This window comes from Sarcophilus harrisii, chromosome 3, assembly GCF_902635505.1.
Source record: "Sarcophilus harrisii chromosome 3, mSarHar1.11, whole genome shotgun sequence".
NCBI lineage: Eukaryota > Metazoa > Chordata > Mammalia > Dasyuromorphia > Dasyuridae > Sarcophilus > Sarcophilus harrisii.
Window position 1 is genome coordinate 336,128,843 of NC_045428.1, and position 20,048 is coordinate 336,148,890.

Consider the following 20,048-nt stretch of genomic DNA (forward strand, 5'->3'; position numbering starts at 1 on the left):
ATTCTTCCTTGAAATTATTCTTACAAGTTCATCCCTCTCTTTTGCATTCTCCCAAGTTTGCAAGTGCTTAATTCCATCATTTGAATATGATCTTTTAAATTGAGCTATTTGGAGAGTTTCTTGTAAAGCCGCAATTGTCCTTTTAGTAAAGCACATAACTTTGTAATTTTCCCTTTTGCAAGACCTTGACACAACTCCCTCAAATTTTCTTTGATCCCTATGGTGTATGAAATGATGTCACACTCAAATAGAAAAAGATTCTGGGAAATAATAACAGAAAACCACAAATTAGCACTATCTATGTTATATTGTGTTTTAAATTATTTTGTTAAACTTTCTCATGTACATTTTCATCTGCTCAGCTCCTACTAAGGAGTTTTGCAGTAACTTGTGAGCCATGAGTTTGACACTTTTAGCATACACAAGCAAAACCCTTTTGTAAAAATTAAAAGAAAGGAATGGTGATTATGGCAACTATTTGGAAACTAAACCTGACTGAGCAATATAAGCATACTGTATTGGTTGAGTAATAAGTAGTTCTTGAGCTAAGCTGGAAGCTTAACATGCCATATGGCATGTTAAGCAGAATGTTAAAAAGCTACAAAACTAAGAAATGTGATGAATGCAGGTTAGCATCTAGATACTCATCCTCTACAATGTTTACAAAGTAAAATCAGGGCTGTGGGAGCCTAGAAATATCTTTCTACATGTACATAGCTAATTAAAATACAAGGTAGACTATAAAAACACGAGAGGAGAAATATAAAGTACCATAGGTTTTAGAGAAATTTCATGTGAATAAATACATTTATCTCTTTGTTTATATCTTGTAAGATCCTTAGAGAGAAATTATATCTTGGAATTATTTCTATTTCTATTAGTGCCTTTCAAATTGTACATGGTCTATAAATTTATGTTGATTGATTTTATGAAATTGTGGATTTTATGACCTCTAATATCCTTTTGAACTGTGATTCTGTGATTAATTTTTTAATCCATAATGTCAAGTCATCTTTTGGGGTTTGTTAACTATGTCTAGTAAGATATGTGTACTCAATTAGATTAACAACATACAAATCATATCTCAAAATTCTATATAACAATGAAATGATTGAGTTGATTCATAACAGAAAAAAGGTATCTTTCAACTAAGCCTTGACATGAGCTGAAGAAGCAGTGAACTCAAGTGAGAAAAGAAGGATGACATATTCCAAATAGCAGAGACATCAAAGGAGAAAGCTTTTGCATTTACAGGAATAAGATTATGCAGAGAATAATATAAAACAAAATTGGAAAGGAAAAATCAAAGAGGTATAAAATGGAGGCCTATACTGAGATATTGTTTAACGATAGTGATCGTTTGGACAGCTTTTTTGGTAAAGTTTATAGTCTCAATAATCAAAAGTACTAATTAGGTATTCTTTGAATTCACCATAAGATAAATTTTTTAAAACTAACTCAAATGTACTGAAAAATTCCCGGTCTTTTCTTAAAGTAGAAGGTAAAACAAAAAAAAGATGAGCTAATCACATGGCAAGAACAAGGGATAATGAAAGAATAGTTTACCATGATCAAATAGTATCTTTAAGATATCAATCAATTGAAATAAAGTTCCCTCCACAATGGGTAGTCCTCCTTTGAAGCAGTGAGGACCATAAAAGAAACCATGAGCAACAGAAAAAAAAAAAAAAAAAAAAAAAAAAAAGCCATGAACAAGAATAGAAAAGATGTGACCCATATCATAAGAGGAAAAGCTTGAATTCATAAGAACATCAATAAATTAGATTATTTTTTATTTTTTGCTAAGCCAATTCTTGCTCTTTTTCCTTGTCTTAGTTTTGCTAGGAGTACTTAATTCTTCACATAAAAGCACAAGAAGGGTGTTGTTATACACCCTTAGTTTTGCTAGGAGTCTTAGTTTTGCTAGGAGTACTTAATTCTTCACATAAAAGCACAAGAAGGGTGTTGTTATACATTTGATGGGGAATCAGGAATAATAGCAAAGAAAAGAGAGAAGAAAAAGAGGGGAGAAAAGAGAAATGTGCCAATGAGATTTTTAAGAAATATACAGAAGGGTAGTTAAGTGGAGCAGTGAGCTCCAGCCCTGAAGTCATTCAAATCTGACCTCAAACACTTAACATTTCCTAGCTACTAAATCTGACTGACCCTGGGCAAGTCACTTAATTCCAATTGCCTCAGCAAAAAAAAAAAAAAAAAAAAAGAAAGAAAGAAAAAAAAGAAAAGAAATATACAGAAAAAAGCCAACCGAGTTCAAAAAGGGGACCCAAATTATCAAAGTAATGCTAGTACAACTGTGGCAAATGTGTTTACACATATATTTTTAAAGAAGCAGTCTATATGTAATAAGTATTTCTATTTCATATGTAGTCCTGTTTTTCTGGGAGAGTAATCATGTTAGTTTATAATGATCAAATTCGTAAAGAAAAAAAAAAAGAATAAATATAAGTATAATACAATGAACCTCACCTCTGGGCCTACTCCGTCTCAGGTTTTAATTGTAGGGACTTTAAACATTTTTATTTTTGCTTCCTTTATAACAAGGAATCTATTGAAATAATGGAAAAAATAATTAGCAGTTTAAAACATACCAATATTAACTGCATAAATATTGGTATGTTTTAAACTGCTAATTATTTTTTATATATAACTGCATAAATATTCATCCAGCTACAATTTCTAAATCCTTCAAAGGAGACAGAAACAAATGTTTTCTCAACTATTCTTTAAGGAAAAGCTTCATCATAATATTTATGCTTCATTTTTGTGGTTGTTATCCTTTCCATTTGTATCATTATCATCCTTGTACATATTTTGAAATGCCTGGAACCAACAGAGAAAGCATTCTTGTTCATAGAACAGCCAGAAGATTAGTGTCATTGAACTGAAGCTTTTGGCAATGGTAGAGAAGAAAGAGAAAGGTAAGATGTAAGAAGACTGAAAATATGAAGGGTTGAGATATAGCTAGGTTGTAGCCAGAATTTTAATGTGAAAAAGAGGATAATGTATATGATACTGGAAGTTTAAAGGAACAACTGAAGTTTATTGTTTTGTTTTGTTTTGGGTTTTTTGCAATTCTAGATATTTCCACATTTATCATTTTGCACAAGAATAATTAGATCAAAAGGAGGAAAAATGAGAAAGAAAGAAAAAACAAATAAAACAAACAAGCAAACAACAAACAAACAAACAAACAAAAAGGTGAAAATATTATATTGTGATCCACATTCAGTCCCCATAGTCCTTTTTCTGGATGCAATGGTTCTTCCCATCACATGTTTACTGGGATAATACAGCTGCACAGCAAGCAAAAGACTCATCATCAGTCTATTCCAAAAGTCCAAGAGAGAACTCATGAAGGTCTACATCAATTTAGTGTTATGGACAGAGGAGAGAAAGTAGTATATTTAAGAGCTGTTGCACAGGTGAAATTAACAGATCTTGCCAACAAAATGGACACTGAGGGTGAGGAGGGAGTTGAAGTTAGTGAAAAATAATGGAGTCTAAGGATACACCCAGTTGTGAACCTGGGGGCTTTGGAGAATGGTGGTACCCTAGAAGTTTTGAAAGGTAATGGGACACTTAGGGGAAAAGATAATAACATAATGAGTTTGGGGGTTTTGAATATGTTGAATTTAAGATGTGTCTATTGGATATTCAACTTGACTTATCTGAAAAGCAATTGAAGATATGAGACTGGAGGGCAGCAAAGAGATTAACACAGAATAGGGAGATCTGAGAATAATCAGCATACAGGTGATAAATTAAATCCAAGGGAGCAGATAAGATAACTAATTGAAGGAGTGAAGAAAGAGAAGAAAAGTTATCCCAGGCCATAGATCTATGGAAGATCTAAGGATTGAGGACATGACCTGGATGAAGATCCAGGAAAGGAGACCAAAGAGAAGGTCATTCATCTTCTGACTGTAGATTTCCTTGTCTCAAGGTCAGAGATCATATTGGCAAGCTCAGCAGGAAGGGGATGTTGCCTTTGTCATTCTATAATTTATTCAACTTCTGGCCTCCTCCCCTTGAAAATATTCTTTCCCTTCAGTGCCTTCCTCTGATTGGTTTATCCTGGATAGGGAAAGTACCCAAACCAGTCATGTTTTCATTCTTCCCTGGCCTCTCTTCCTGACTTCAGACTTTCTCCACAGCAGCCTTTGTGCAGGTAATTTCTTCTTCTTCCCCTGCTCCCAAGCTGCTTTCTCAACTTCCTTTTGTCTTTCCCCACTAGTGTTATGCCTGTTTCCCTAAATTGCTCTGCCTCAGTTTCCTTGAATTATTCTACCTCAGTTTCCTTGAATTGTTCTACCTCAGTTTCCCTGGTGGCAACCCCCTTTCCCGGACATTAGGACTGAGATAATTAGGACTGGGAGCTCTGGCTGCTGACATTCCAAAAAATCATAAAACACCCAGATGACTTGTTTCAAATACTAGATGACAATGCCCCCCATCTCCTGGTCCAGACAGCCTGTCTCCTAACTTCTTCCCTCCCAACTTATCAGAATTTATGATCCTTCCTCCTTAACCCTAACCTGTCAGAACTGAATTTATGGTCCTTTCCTGGAACTTCCAACTCACCAGTACTCTACCCACCTCTTGCCTTTGTTTCCCTGATCACTGGACCCCTATAAGAGTCTCTGGAATCTCTCACTTGTTGTTAGATGCTTTGAGACAAGAGTCCCATCCACCTGCTGGCTAGATGCCTTAGCCAATCCAAACTCTCCTTCTATTAAAATATTAAAATCTCTAAACTCTATCTTGCCTCAGTTTCTCCAGCACTACACTAGACTGTAAACTTCTTGAGAGCAGAGATTGAGAGATTGTTTGTTTATATTTATATTCTTATCACTTAACAAATTATCTGATCCATTGTAAGTCTTTAATAAATGCTAGTAGTCTTAACTTGTATGAATATTTGAATGTATATAGTACACTACCTTTGGATTCCTTTGTATATATGCCAACAGTGAAATGTTTTGGGGAAAAGTATAGTCATTTTACTTTGTTAGTCTAATTCCAAATTATTTTCTAGAATGATTAGTCCAAATGATTGTCTATGGGCATTTTAATAGTGATTTAATATCTTCTGATTGTCTTGCTTCTAATGAGATACAAGAATTCATGAAGGTGGAGAATACTCCAGAAAGAATTCATAGGCTCAGGCCATCTTTGAGTCAAGGAGCAAAAAGCTTTATTATGATTTAGGCAAAGTTCCTAATGAACTTGCCATTAACAAGGGAAAAGGTGAGACTCTTTATGAAAAAGGATTTCAAAACAAGGTATGCTTGCCTCAGAAAGTAATGACCTCAAGGTTAACATCAATAGCATGGCATCCTGATTGTATAAAGTAACTATAGGTATCCTGATAATCTTGTCAATGCAAGAAGTTCAACAGAAATTTACTTCAACAAAGGCCCACTTTGGGGCAAGATAATCTTATCAATGCTCCTCCCTATGGCTCACCTAAGCACTGCATTGCTACCAGGGACCTGTTTTTTTTTTCTGGGGTCTTATTTTCATCTCATCACTTCTGCACTGCCTGAAAGGTGGGTAAATTCTACAATGAATTTCAAAGACTCAGAACATTAAATTTAAAGCAAGATCATCTAGCAAAATCCATTCATTTTACAGATGAAACAGCTGAAGTCCAGAAAAATTAAATAAGTACTTTATGCAATATCACATAGATTGTAAAAGGCATAACTGGAATTTGAACCAAAGTCTTCTGTCCCCAAATCCAGCACTTTTTCCAATATACTAAGTAATTAATTTGGAGATATTCATCCAGTTACTTACTATAACAAATGTACAGGCAAGGTACAGCATCAGAATAATAAAACTTGTGATTGGAACCAAAAAAATGATGGGGAAACAATGTAGGTCACACACTCTTTTCCCCTCAGAGTAACTGGAAAATAAGTCCCCCCTAAATGACTGACATTCTTTTGGGACAGCTGAGAATGGTATTCTGAAGTCAAGTTAGGCTTAGAATTCTCCATTTAAAAGGTGCTCTTGTCTTATCTGTTGTCTACCACTCATCTAGCTGCTCCAAATCTCTGTTGTAGTCCTTAACTGGGTTTCCCTTTCTCTTGTGATCATGAACTCTGGTAAAAAGTTCAATCAAACCTTCATCTTTATAGACCTCTGACACTAGGCTATTAGTTTGTTAAGAAATACAGCTTTTCAATAAACTGGGAAAATATTTTTACAGTCAAAGGTTCTGATAAAGGCCTCATTTCCAAAATATATAGAGAATTAACTCTAATTTATAAAAAATCAAGCCATTGTCCAATTGAAAAATGGCCAAAGGATATGAACAGACAATTCTCAGATGAAGAAATTGAAACTATTTCTAGTCATATGAAAAGATGCTCCAAGTCATTATTAATCAGAGAAATGCAAATTAAGACAACTCTAAGATACCACTACACACCTGTCAGATTGGCTAAGATGACAGGAAAAAATAATGATGATTGTTGGAGGGGATGCGGGAAAACTGGGACATTGATGCATTGTTGGTGGAGTTGTGAACGAATCCAACCATTCTGGAGAGTAGTTTGGAACTATGCTCAAAAAGTTATCAAACTGTGCATACTCTTTGATCCAGCAGTGTTACTACTGGCCTTATATCCCAAAGAGATTATAAAGAAGGGAAAGGGACCTGTATGTACACGAATGTTTGTGGCATCCCTTTTTGTAGTGGCTAGAAACTGGAAACTGAATGGATGTCCATCAGTTGGAGAATGGCTGAATAAATTGTGGTATATGAATATTATGGAATATTATTGTTCTGTAAGAAATGACCAACAGGATGATTTCAGAAAGGCCTGGAGAGACTTACATGAACTGATGCTGAGTGAAATGAGCAGGACCAGGATATCATTATATACTTCAACAACTATACTATATGATGACCAGTTCTGATGGACCAGGCCATCCTCAGCAACGAGATCAACCAAATCATTTCCAATGGAGCAGTAATGAACTGAACCAGCTACACCCAGAGAAAGAACTCTGGGTGATGACTAAAAACCATTACACTGAATTCCCAATCCCTATATTTATGCCCACCTGCATTTTCGATTTCCTTCACAAGCTAATTGTACAATATTTCAGAGTCTGATTCTTTTTGTACAGCAAAATAACGGTTTGGTCATGTATACTTATTGTTTATCTAATTTATATTTTAATATACTTAACATCTACTGGTCATCCTGCCATCTGGGGGAGGGGGTGGGGGGAGGTAAGAGGTGAAAAATTGGAATAAGAGGTTTGACAATTGTTAATGCCATAAAGTTACCCATGCATATAACCTGTAAATAAAAGGCTATTAAAAAGAAATTAATTAATTAATTAAAAAAAAAAAGAAATACAGCTTTTACAAGAATTGAATTATTAGAGCTCCCAATAAGTATTCACACTTTGGGCTCCAGCATCCTGGGAAATACAGTCCCTTCCTTTCCTTGACCATGCTTGTCATTCAAGAAAATAGAAATAATGCTCATATGCCCACATGAGAGAAAGGGAGAGTGTGTGTGTGTGTGTGTGTGAGTGTGTGTGTGTGTGTGTGTGTGTGTGTGTATGAGAGACAGACAGATAAAGACAGGGACAGAGACAATGAGAGACACAGAAACCAAAACGGAGAGATAGAGGAAAAGAGAAAGAAGCAGAATAAAAAGGGAAGGCAAAGAAGAAAACAGAAGAGTGAGGAAGAGCTAGATGAAAGCAAGAGTACATGGAAAGATAATAGGAAAAATGAGGTTTTCACTTTTGGAGACAGAGACTTTGAATCAAAGGAATTAGAAGTTCAAGAAGTATAAATTTGTCAGCCTCTGGACACTGGCAAAGGGGAAAATGAGAAAGAAAGCCAAGAAGAGAAATATAGTGATATATTAGATTAGCTTTGATAATAGGTCCCCCAAATTTAACAGCCCAAGGTTGACTTTGTAATCAGCCAATTCCCTCCCCCAAGCTAAATTGAAAAGAAAATAAAGCATTTTCCTTTCTTCTATCTTTATTCAATTCTATTAATATTTATTAAGCACCCACTGTGTGAATGGCACTATTTATTCAATTTTTGAAGGATTTAATCACCTCTGGGTATACGTACTCAAATTTTAAACCATTCAATTACCATACATAAAACAAAGCAACAGCTGTGAAAACAGCTAAAATGAATAGAATAACTTTAAGAAGAACCATCTTTCAGCTTTGTATTGCACCCTGAAGGCCACCTCCCTGACAAGACAGTATGGGAAGAAATTTCATACTGCTGGCCCACATACTACAATGTGACTATCTGCAAGGCTGCATAACAAGAGGTGTCTGGTTTTTTCTTTCTCTATGCCTTTACATAATCCATCCTGCCATCTCACTTCACTCTTGTCAATCACTTCCTCCCAAAACCAATTTAAAAACTCTTTTCCTCTACCAAACTATTCCTGATTGATCTTACCTAACTAGTTTTTTCCTTTACTATTTTGCATCTTGTTAGCCCCTACCTCAGAGTATGAAGCCTTACCAGAAATCATTGGGAATATTTGTCAAACATCTATATTGTCCTGCTTAGATATTCCAAAACTAGTAGCCTTAGTGAACGTATTTATTGATTGTAGAAAGAATAACTTTAAAATGTCATGAACTAAATAAAGTTTTCTTTATGGAAAATTAATCTTTTTTATTTGATTTCTTATGTGCATATGCATAGCAAATTACCAAATTTATTTCTTTTTATACTGCATAGGAAATGTAGGAAGTCTTACTGAAAGCCCCAGGATAGAAATACTAATTATTTGGAAACCCCCAACTTACAAAATCATTTTACAGGATCATGTGTGTCACTTATTTCACAATCTGCTTTGTATTTTTCCTCTATTATTATGCATATATTATACAATAAAGTACATATTATTATACATTATACAGTTTTGACAAAATATCAGTTTCCTTAATTCTAATCTATCACTCTTTCTGCTATATAATATGATGTCTCCTCTGTTTTACATTCAAGGATCTCTGCAATTCAACAACAAATTACTGAGACCTTACTGCGGGCAAGGTGGAGATCTGGCCCAGCCTTACCAATCAGAATTTATTACTATGAGTAATAATTTCTTATATAAACCTTCTGCTCTAGCCAGCCAGTAATATTGCATCCTCTCCAAATATGCTATGTTCATTACCACCTGCTTCCATATTTTCTCGTGTTATTTCATGCATCTAGAAAACCCATTCCTTTCTTATTCCAAGTATCCAAATATTGCCCAATTTAGAGACAGCTACTGGTTCATAGAGTGTTAAGCCTGGAATTAGGATGGTCAAATTTGACCAGAAACATTTACTAGTTGTGCAACCATGGGCAAGTTGTTTGACTATAAAACAGGGGTCCTCAAACTACAGCCCACGGGCCAGATGCAGCAGCTAAGGACGTTTATCCCCCTTATCCAGGGCTTTGAAGTTTCTTTATTTAAAGGCCCACAAAACAAAGTTACTATAGTCTGGCCCTCCAACAGTCTGAGGGACAGTGAACTGGCCCCCTATTTAAAAAGTTTGAGTAGTAGCATCTATCTCCCAAGATGTTGTTAAGATAAAATGAGACAATATATATAATTTACTGTGTAAGCCTTAAAATGTTAGTCATTATCATCCAAGGGTTAAGTTCAAAGCCCTCTCCCCGAAAGCTTTATCTGCCAATAGATGATTCTTTTGTCTGAATTCCTTTGACATTTGTTGTCTGATGTACATTTAATCATATTTATCACTTATTGAAGTTAAATTGTTTTCATATGTGTACACAGTGGTATATTCTGACAGGACATGAGGCATGGCTTAACACTTCTGCAACCTTCAGAATACACAGTACACTGCTAAACACATAGTAGGTGCTCAGTAAAGATATTTTGAATTTAATTGATGTGGAATCCTGTCATCACAATGTTTATATGATATATTCATTCTTTCATCCATTTTTCTTTGTTCCTGAATACCATAAAACATAAAAGTTTTTAAAATACCTTACATGGAAACAGGAAGACATCAGTCTGTTTTATTCATAAGGCAATTTTTCTTTCTTTTCTTTTCTTTTATTTCTGTTAAAGTCACTTAAACACAAATCCATAAAGCTGCTTTAATTTTTTAAGAACACAAATGGGGATTGCATTGCAATGAATTTACAATCATTTTGTATCCTAGCAACAAGCCTCTCAGTTTTCCATTCAGAACTCATAACATCAAGATCATGTCCAATCAAGAAGTTTGAACCATTTTGAAGTAATAAAGAACTACTGCTTCATTGATTCAAAATAGAGGGTATTTCCAATAGTCATTCTATTCTTCAATTCTAGCACTTCCTTTAACATCTCTATTTTATGCATTTTAAATAGAATACTATCAAAAACCAATAGTAGCTAACTGACTTCTTCCTCCAGATATAGTCAAAAGAATTTAAAAAAAATATCGAAAAGGGAGATTGTGGAGGGAAGGGAAAAGTAACAAGGATTTGTTATGCACCAACTATATGCCAGACACTGGCTTTACAATTATCTCATTTGAGCTTCATAACAACCCTGGGAAATAGGTGTTATTTTTATACCCATTTTACATACAGATAAGGAAACTTAAGCAAACAGAGTTTAAGTGCTTTAAGTCAGAGTCACATAGATATCCAGTGTCTGACAGCCATATTTGAATTCAGATCTTCATAACTCTAGGGCCAGCACTCTACTATGCCACCTAGACACCTTTAAGAGAAAAAGTAAGCAGTATTCTGAATATCTAGGAACCAATATTAAAAATGAGATCTATTTACCAAGAACTCAAGAATTATGACTAGATCTGGACTAGATATAGAAACTACTACACTGGTTCCCTAATTTCTGAGAGAGTAGAAGCAATTCTTACTCAGCCTTAATCACTTAATGGGTGGTTGCCTTAGTCAAACTGAAACCTTTAAAATATTTTAGCTTAAAAAGATCAAGGTCTCCCAGTGAACCCAGGGCCATCCCAGTCATCCTTATCTATATCTTTCCTTTGGTTGCAGGTAGCTCTGGAGAAGAAAGTAAGACTGGTGACTGCATACCTCATCATCACTCAAATCTAATTCACTTTCAAGTCATGGCATCACCTTTCTGAGATCATGGTCCTCTTTGAGAAGGAAGACAAAGAACAATAATTTATGTGAGAGAGTTACCCCCTGGGGACCTAACTAGAACTGCCCAGTTAGGGAATACAGCTCACTTTTTGTCTTTCTATCTTTATTTTCTTTCTGTCTGTCTTTTCTTTTTCTTTCTTCCTACTTTCCTTTCTTCCTTCCTTCCTTCATTTCTTTCTTCCTTCCATTTTTCCTTCCTTCCTTCTTTTCATTCATTCTTTCTTAGGGACCATGCTCAAACACACATGACTCTGTCTCTCATTAATTGGTCAACAATAGGTTCCAGATCAAGCCCCAGTTGGCCATTGGGCCCTGATTGACTCACAGTGAATGTAAACAGCAATTTTTTTTTTTTTTTTTTTTTTGGGCCTGAAATACTGAGAATCTTCCTTTCCCAGACTGATTTTTTTTTGACTCGGCAAAACAGGTCATTCTTTGCCTCAATGACTTAATCAATAAATGGGTGTTGTTTCAGTCAAACTGAGATTTGTTAAAGACCTTATCTTTAAAAGGTCAGGGCTCTGATTGCATCCAGGGCCATCTCTAGTCATCCAACTCTATCTTGATCCATATCTTGCTACTACATCAGATGACTCTGGAGGAAGAAGTGAGGCTAGTAATTTTGCATAGCCCACCCTCACTCAAATCCTATTCACTTCCATATCCATCATCTCCAAGATGTCGTGTTCTTTGAAAATGAAAGACTATCAAAAACAACCACCACAGAATAAAAGTAAGACCATTTCTGCACAAACAGTGTAGCTCCTTGGATAATAATCCAATAATCAGAGTAAATTGAGAGTCAAGTTATTGCAAAATAGTAACAATTCACACTGATTTTTTTCTTTTTTCTCAATAGTATTTTATTTTTCCAAATACATATAAAGATCATTTTCAACATTAATTTTTGTAAGACTCTGTATTACAAATTTTTCTCCCTCTCTCTTACCTTCCTCCTCGTCAAGATAGCAAACTCTGATATAGGTTAAACATGTACAACCCTTTTAAAATATATTTCCATCTTTTTCATGTTGTGCAAGAAAAATCAGATCAAGAGAGAAAAAAGTGAGAATGAAAAAATAAACAAAAGGTGAAAACACTATGCTTCGATCCACATTCATTCCCCATAGTTCTCTCTCTGGAGGTGGATGGCATTTCCCATCACATGTATTTGAATTGTCTTGGATCACCTCATTGCTATTAAGTGCCAAGTCCATAGCAGTTGATCATCACATAGTCTTGCTCTTACTATATACAATGGTTTTGCTCAGTTCACTCAGTGTCAGTTCATAACACTATGATTTTCAAAGACCAGTGGAGTCATGTAGTGAAGATACAATGTATCTAAGCAAATATATTCACATCGAAGAAATTATATTCATGTGGAAGCAATTATATTTATGTGGAGTAGAATCAATTAATTAATAAGTATTTATTAAGTACTGACTGTGTTAACAAATACTGAGGATTTTATATTCTATCAGGAGCCAATGTGTACATGTATGGTCTCTACTTTTCCCCTGCTTCTATAGGATCACAGAAACTCAGGATCATAGAATCTTTGGAAGAACTGCCTGTGATCATGGAGTAGCTAGAGTTAGATTCTGACTTGTCTAGGATTAGGTCCCTTGTAAGCATTCAAAAGATTTCAGGCTGGGAACTCAAGGGAATTATGGATTAAAAGAACTTCCATACAAATTTTGGGCATTAAGGGAAACAGAGAAACATGAGCAAGCTATGATCCAATGAATGTGCACACTACAGAGCAAGAGAGAACAAGTAAGTGGCAGCAGTGATTTGGAGCGAAGCCAGCAGAGCCGAGCTAAACTAAAAGTTTGGGCAACTCGTAAAAGTAAAATTCAGTCAATCACTCTTTTTCTTTCCCCTATTTTCCCAGAGCACTATATGACCACAATAGTCTGTTTTTTATGTTTCTCAATACTGCTAATAAATTACATAGCCAATAAAAATTATTTTAGCTAGGGTTATAAGTCATGATTGGGAAAGGTGAGAGTATCTCATGAAAAAAGAGATATAGAGAATTAATTTTGAGATGGAAGCCAAATCAATTACAGAAAGAGCTTCTTCAATTTTGGTAATTTTTGAAAGTATTCCAGAACATACTCACTAGACTTTTTTTGAACCCAGAAAAAGAAAATTAATAAATAAATGCACCAGTAGAAGAAAAAAAAGTGGAGATTTTTATGTTTATCCTGAGTTCACCCTGTATCATATATATATGTATATATATGTATATATACATATATATATATATATGTAACTTGAGTACATTCTGTATTATATGAGGTATACATACATAATGAAGTTGTATAAGTACATACAAAATATATATTGAAAGCAATTTTGACAGGAGGTAAAGGAAAGCCTTAGTAGTTGACCAACCAAAAAAAGCTTCATATTGAAGGAGATATTTGAGATGAGCTTTGAAGGAAACTAAGGCTTAAAGAGGCAGAGGTCAGAAGAGAACATATTCTAAGTAAGGTAGGGGAATCTGTAATGGTGGAGAGGAGGGAGATGAAACGTTGAATTATGAAGAATAGCAAAAAGGCCCATTTGGCTAGGCTATAGAATCAATGAAGAATTACATATAACAGAACTAGAAAAGCAAATTGGATTCAGTTGTTGAAGAGTTTAATTCAATTACAGAAATTTGCATTTGATCATAGAGACAACAAGGAACATTGAATTTTGAATGAATGGAATGAAGAAGAAAAGATATATCATTTCAAGGGGATTATTAATCTGGTTTAAGCATTGGTGCTTTAGGGCAAATTAAAATGTTTATGAAGTAAGAGTCAGATCCAAGTAAGCTTCCATGTGCTAGGAAGGATATAACTTCATTCTCTGATTTTTCCTGGATAGTTTCTTTCAAATCTGTAATTTCAGTATACATTTCCTGGTATGCCGCATCATGACTGAAAGGAGTGTTATGTTTGTCCTCTCTTTCTCCTGGGGTTGTGTATTATGGCTAAAATTGATGCCTCCTTTGAATAAGAAGATCATTTTTCCACTAGGGTCTAAGTATGTAATGATCGGGCAATTCCGATATAGGCTAAGAAGATTTCTGATACTTGATTGGACAGAACTGCATTCCTGAAAGAGCACATTTGCAAGTGCCAGATATAACATTAACCAGCACAGAGAAACACTTCTTTATTATTTCTACAACTTGCCTACCATCTTCACTTCTATTTTGACATCCCTAACCTGTCAACAATGTCCTATAATTTGGAAGAACTCTGCCTATCTTGCTCCTCATGGTTTGGCTATGATAGTACCTCTGCTGCAAGAAACATCACTTTCCATCCTTAAAAATTCCAAAGTGATTTTACAGGATAAGATGAAAAGATTCATGTGAACCAATTGTCCTATGATCTAGATATATGATCTTGGGAAACTCTCTTAAGAGTAAGTCAATAAGAATTTATTAAATACTATCTAAATTTCTAGGCACTGTGCTAACTGGTAAGGTTACAAAAAAAGGGGGGGGCAAAAAATATGGTATTTGCCTTCAAAGAAGTTCACACCTAAACAATTATGCATGTACAAAATATATTCAGGGCAAATAGAAGGTAATTTCAGAGTGAAGCATTAAAAGGTAGGGTTAGGGAAAGAAAGGCTTAAAGGCTTCCTACAAAGGATAACATTTGTGTTGAAGAAAGTGTAGAAGAAAGCCAGTAAAATTGAGAAATGGAGGTGAGAAATGAGAATGCTGAAAGCCAGGGAAACAAGAGATGGGGAGCCATATGTAAAAAACAGCAAGAAGGATGCTATTACTGCATTGTAAAGCAAATAGAGAGGAGTAAGATGGAAAGGGGCAAGGTTAGGAAGGGCTTTAAATATCAAATTGTGTATTTTGTATTTTAACCTGATGTAATAGGGAGCCACTGGAGTTCATTGACTAGAAGTGGAGAGGAGTGACATAGTCAAACCCACACATTGGAAAAATCACTTTGGCAGCAGAGTGGAAGATAAATAGGATTGGGGCAAAACTTGAGACTAGTCCAAAAGACGAGTAGTGGATGTGAGCAGAGAGAAGCTATAAACAAGAAATATTGTAGAGGTGCAAATGACAAGACCTAGCAATAAATCAGATCTTTTGTCATCCCCTGTTTTCTCATCTGAAATAACTGATGACTGGACTTCATGATTTCCAGAGTCCCTTTCCAAAGTCAGTTGTACTGTTCAGTTGTTCCATAATATCTAGTGATCAGAGTCTCAACACTACTCTGTTTTTGTATTTTATGTTAGGCCCATCACTTTCAATTCATTTGGTATAACAGATGTAAATACCAATAAAGTAATATTTCTATATCACTTATTCATTGCCACTAATAATTCTCTATCATATTAAAAAAAAGCAATAATTGTTAACTAAAATGTCAAAATTGACATAATAAGATTATACTTACATATCATAAGAACAGAATCACATATCTTAGAAAGGGCAATTTATGTTCTGGGGTCAACTGAAATCCTATTGCTATGACATACTGCCTTGACATTATCAGAGTACTGCAAAAGTAAAATCTGTCTCCCAAGACATTTTTTTTTATTCTAGTCTGACAATTAATGAGAGAGACTATTAAGGCTAATCTATGGTTGTTAGCATTTGAAAGGAGCTGAAAAATGGTTTGTGAAAGAAGACATTTGAAAATAAGATAAGGAACCAAATTTGATAATGGCACTTGTCCCTCTACAGATGGCTTATGGATCCACATCATCAGATGATAGATAGATCAATAATGTATATATATGGGTGTTTATTATAAGTTAGATACAAAGCTATCTTTGGTTGGATGTCTTTCTTGATGTTTTCTCCCCTTAACACTAGTGTTGAACTGTTTTATTGATTAATTAATCAGTCACCCATAATCGTCCCTTCACTGAAGGATCCTAATTTGGTATTTTGGAAAGCTTTAACTGCAAGCTAAGCTAAATGCCCACAATGTTTTCCTTCTCCTTTAAAAAAAAGAAAAAGAAAAAAGCAAGCATTCTCTTCAAGACAGCGTGATTTCAGGACAAAGGAGAAAACTGCCTTTTACCAGTTGAATAATAGAAAACATAGCCCAAATCTTAAAGACAGGTAATAGAGAAGTAGAAAATAGGAAGTATAGAAAATGAGGGTGGTAGGGGGAATAATAGAAAAGATACAGTTCTTCAACTTTAGCAAAGGTGCTAAAAAAGCAATTCCATTTTTGACAAAATTGTGAAATACACAAAGGTAGTCTATGTTACACACATTATCATATATTCTACTCTTATGACAAATGGAACAATATAGGATTATTGGTAAAGGACTAACTCGGGAGTCAGAAGAATTGAGTTGAAACCACCATCCCCCCTTCTAAACCTTACTATTTTGTTAGAAGAGTAAGAGGAGACCTCTCTGAACCTTAGTTTTCTCAATGAGTAAATAGAACTAATAATACCTATTATAACAACTTCTCATTGTAGTCGTGGAGGTCAAAAGATATATTTGTAAAGTGATGTGTAAGACAAAACACAAAATAGATATTGCCTGTTATTATTCTTATCTCTGAGTCATTAAAATTCCCCAATATGAGGTTTCCTTTGTATATTATTGCATAAGCAGAACCCCATGTTTTTTCTGAGCCTTTTTCTCAGAGCCATTTCCCCATAACAAAACTTGCCCATTTGACTCCTTACTGTCACAGGAACAAGGATAGAGTACTGGATTTGGAGGCAGAAAGATATGATCTTGGTACTTTCTAACCCATGTGATCTTAGAAAAATCATGATGAGTTTCTTCAGTCATTCCTCCATCATCAGTCATAACATGTCATCTCTAAAATGAGCTGGAGAAGGAAATGGCAAACCACTCAACTGGGTTCACACAGCTAGTGTCTAAAATCACATCTGAACCCAAGTTGTCCTGACTCTAGGGCCAGAATTCTATTCACTGTGCCATCTAGCTTCTCTTCATTGTCATATCTTTGCCAAGAAAACCTCAATTGGGATCATGAAGAGTCGGATATAACTGGCATAACTTAACAATAAACATACCAACAAAATGAAACTAATGCAATTTAGGGGAAAGAGCACTGACTCTACATATATAAGAAAATCTGGATTCATATTCTCTCAGACACTTACAACTTGTATGACCACAGGAAAATCACTTAAACTCCATGAGTTTCTTTATCTATCTTGATTTCCTTATGTATTTTTTTAAAGGAATTTGAGTACATGGTCTCTTGGGTTCCTTCTATTTCTAGACTTTCCTCCTTATGATCCTGCTACTCTAAATTATACTAAAGTATCACAGGCTAATGTCTTGTCATTTCTACCTTCACAACTCTCCCAACCAACCAACCAACCAACTCTTTCTCTACCTGCACACATACCATACCTTCAACACCTCTCACCTAAGATTATTCCAACAGCTGGTTCTAATGGGTTTTCTGAGCTCAGAAACCAAAAAGACACAATGATTAAAATTTTCAATGATTAATTAGCTTGATTTGACACAAGTGACTTCCATTTGAGTGTAGAAAATAGATTTGAATAATATGCTAACTCAGTTCATCATGATGATGGATCAGTCATTTACCTTTTTGTGGATTGTTTTCTACGTATACAAAATTAGGAAATCAGGTAATGATCTCTAATCCTCACTCCAGAACTAATATTCTGTCTCTTTTTAACTGTCATGTTTTGATCAAATTGGTTGTAAAAATGACCATAGCATCCCTTGAAAAGTGGGGAAATATCTATCCTCTACACAGCTTATCTACATGAATCTGACATTTGTTCAATGTGATCAAGATATAGAATTTGGAGGGATATTAGGGAGTTAAATCTCCTTAATTTATAGATGAGAAACTGAAACACTGAGAACTGAAGTGACTGGCCCAATGTCACAAAAGTAGAAAAACTACAATGGAACTCAAATTCTCAAACTGTAACTGTAGCATTCTAAATATAGCTTTATTTTCTTAGTAAGCTGAGTATATCTACCTCTGGTTCCCCACTGACTACAATTGATTCAAATTATTGTTTGCACCCATTTCCCTTCATATATCTTATCCTTCTTTCCCAACCAGCCTGATTCTTTAGAGATGTTTCTCATATTTAATACTTTATTCATTTCCTTCTCTTCATAAATTAGATCTACAAAGCAATCAGCAAAGGTCAGATGATTATATATTTAGCATTACAAGTCTAATTAAAATTACTTCTTTTACTTTTTAAACCAAGCCAATCTTTGTGAAATTGGCAATTCAATTTTTAAAATGATCTCTCCCAGGCTAAGAAATAACTTGTCTTCAGAATAATGGATAGGTACCCTGGGAGCTCACCCATTTAACTTCTTTTTTACCAGTCAAACAATGTATTTGAATTGAGGGAAATTTCCAGTGCCATTCTTCTATGTGACTATATTGTTAAAGGTAACTTGTAATAATGGAAGGTATAGAATATATCTTTGCAAATTGAATAGTTTCACTACGGCAAAACTCATTTGTTTTCACATGGTTTTGGAATACAGGTAGTAGTAACATGTCTCCCAAACATAATAGTTCCAAGAAGAAAAGCTTGCTGTAATTTTGTTAGCCCATAATAATATTATTTGTCCTATTTTCCAACAACAGCATTATAAAGGAGTGTTATATTATCTAGTCCAATTTTTCCTTTTGAAGTTGTCATTGCAAATCCACAGGGTAAAAAGCTTTGTGACTTTGGATAAGTCACTTAACTTCTCTGGGTCTCATTTTTCTTATTTGTAAAATGAGAAGGGTTGAACTAGCTGACCTTTGAAGTCCATTCTTTAAAGCTCTAGAATTCTAAATTTAATATGTATGACTTCTATTATAAGTGTCTTATTGCATAGAATGAGATCTCAACATAAAATGTAGAATTAGAGCAAGTTAATAAATCCAAAGTATTGTGGATCCAGATATTTAGAATGATAATATAGATGATTTTTTAACCCAAAAGTTCTACCTTTAATAAAGAACACTATAATATATCTTCTCATACAACAATAAGTGTAATTCTTGAAGTGTATTCTAGGGTATCCTAAAATCCTCAAAACCTTTTAAGGGGTTCCTGAAGTCAGAACTATTTTCAAAATAATATTAAGATATTTTCATTTCTAATGTACATATCAAGAGATTTAACTCTTGTGAACAAAATCTGATATTCTTCAATAATTATTAAGAGCATAAAAGGGTCCTGAGACTAGAAAATTTGAAAACTGTAGCTAGAAACTACTGCTCAGGCAGACACAGCTTTTTACTTTCATTGAAGGCTCATTAAACTGATAGCATCACACAGTTTTCATTTAATTATTTTATAATGTTTTTATATTTAGTTGTCTGGTCTATATAACTGGATGAGGGCATAGTACAATTTGAGAGCAAAGAAACTATAATTTATACTTTTGGATCATCCATGATAAAGAATTAATAAGTGTTGATTCAGTAAAATAGATCAAACAATTCAACAATCTGAAAATAATTTCAGATAAACTCAAATCAGTCTACTTATCTTCAAACAGCACCACTACCAGATAATTTCAGACATGTGAGAGTCTATTTCTTTTTAGTGATCCCATGAAAAGTATATAACGGTTCTTACTCTTACAATAGGCCTGAAAAAAGGTCTAAGAGGTGCATTCCAAAAAGTTAAAAATAATTTTTCAAAAGAATTTAACCTACCCTGACAAAAGGGGAAAATGGAGATAGTGAATCAATTCCTTTATACATTGAGACCTGAATAATAATATTCTTAAGAGAAAAGACTTGATTGCCATTTTTAAGACAATATTTGTATTACTTTTTAATTCATGAAAAATAACAGTATCAGGCCTGTATTCCAAAGAGATCATTAA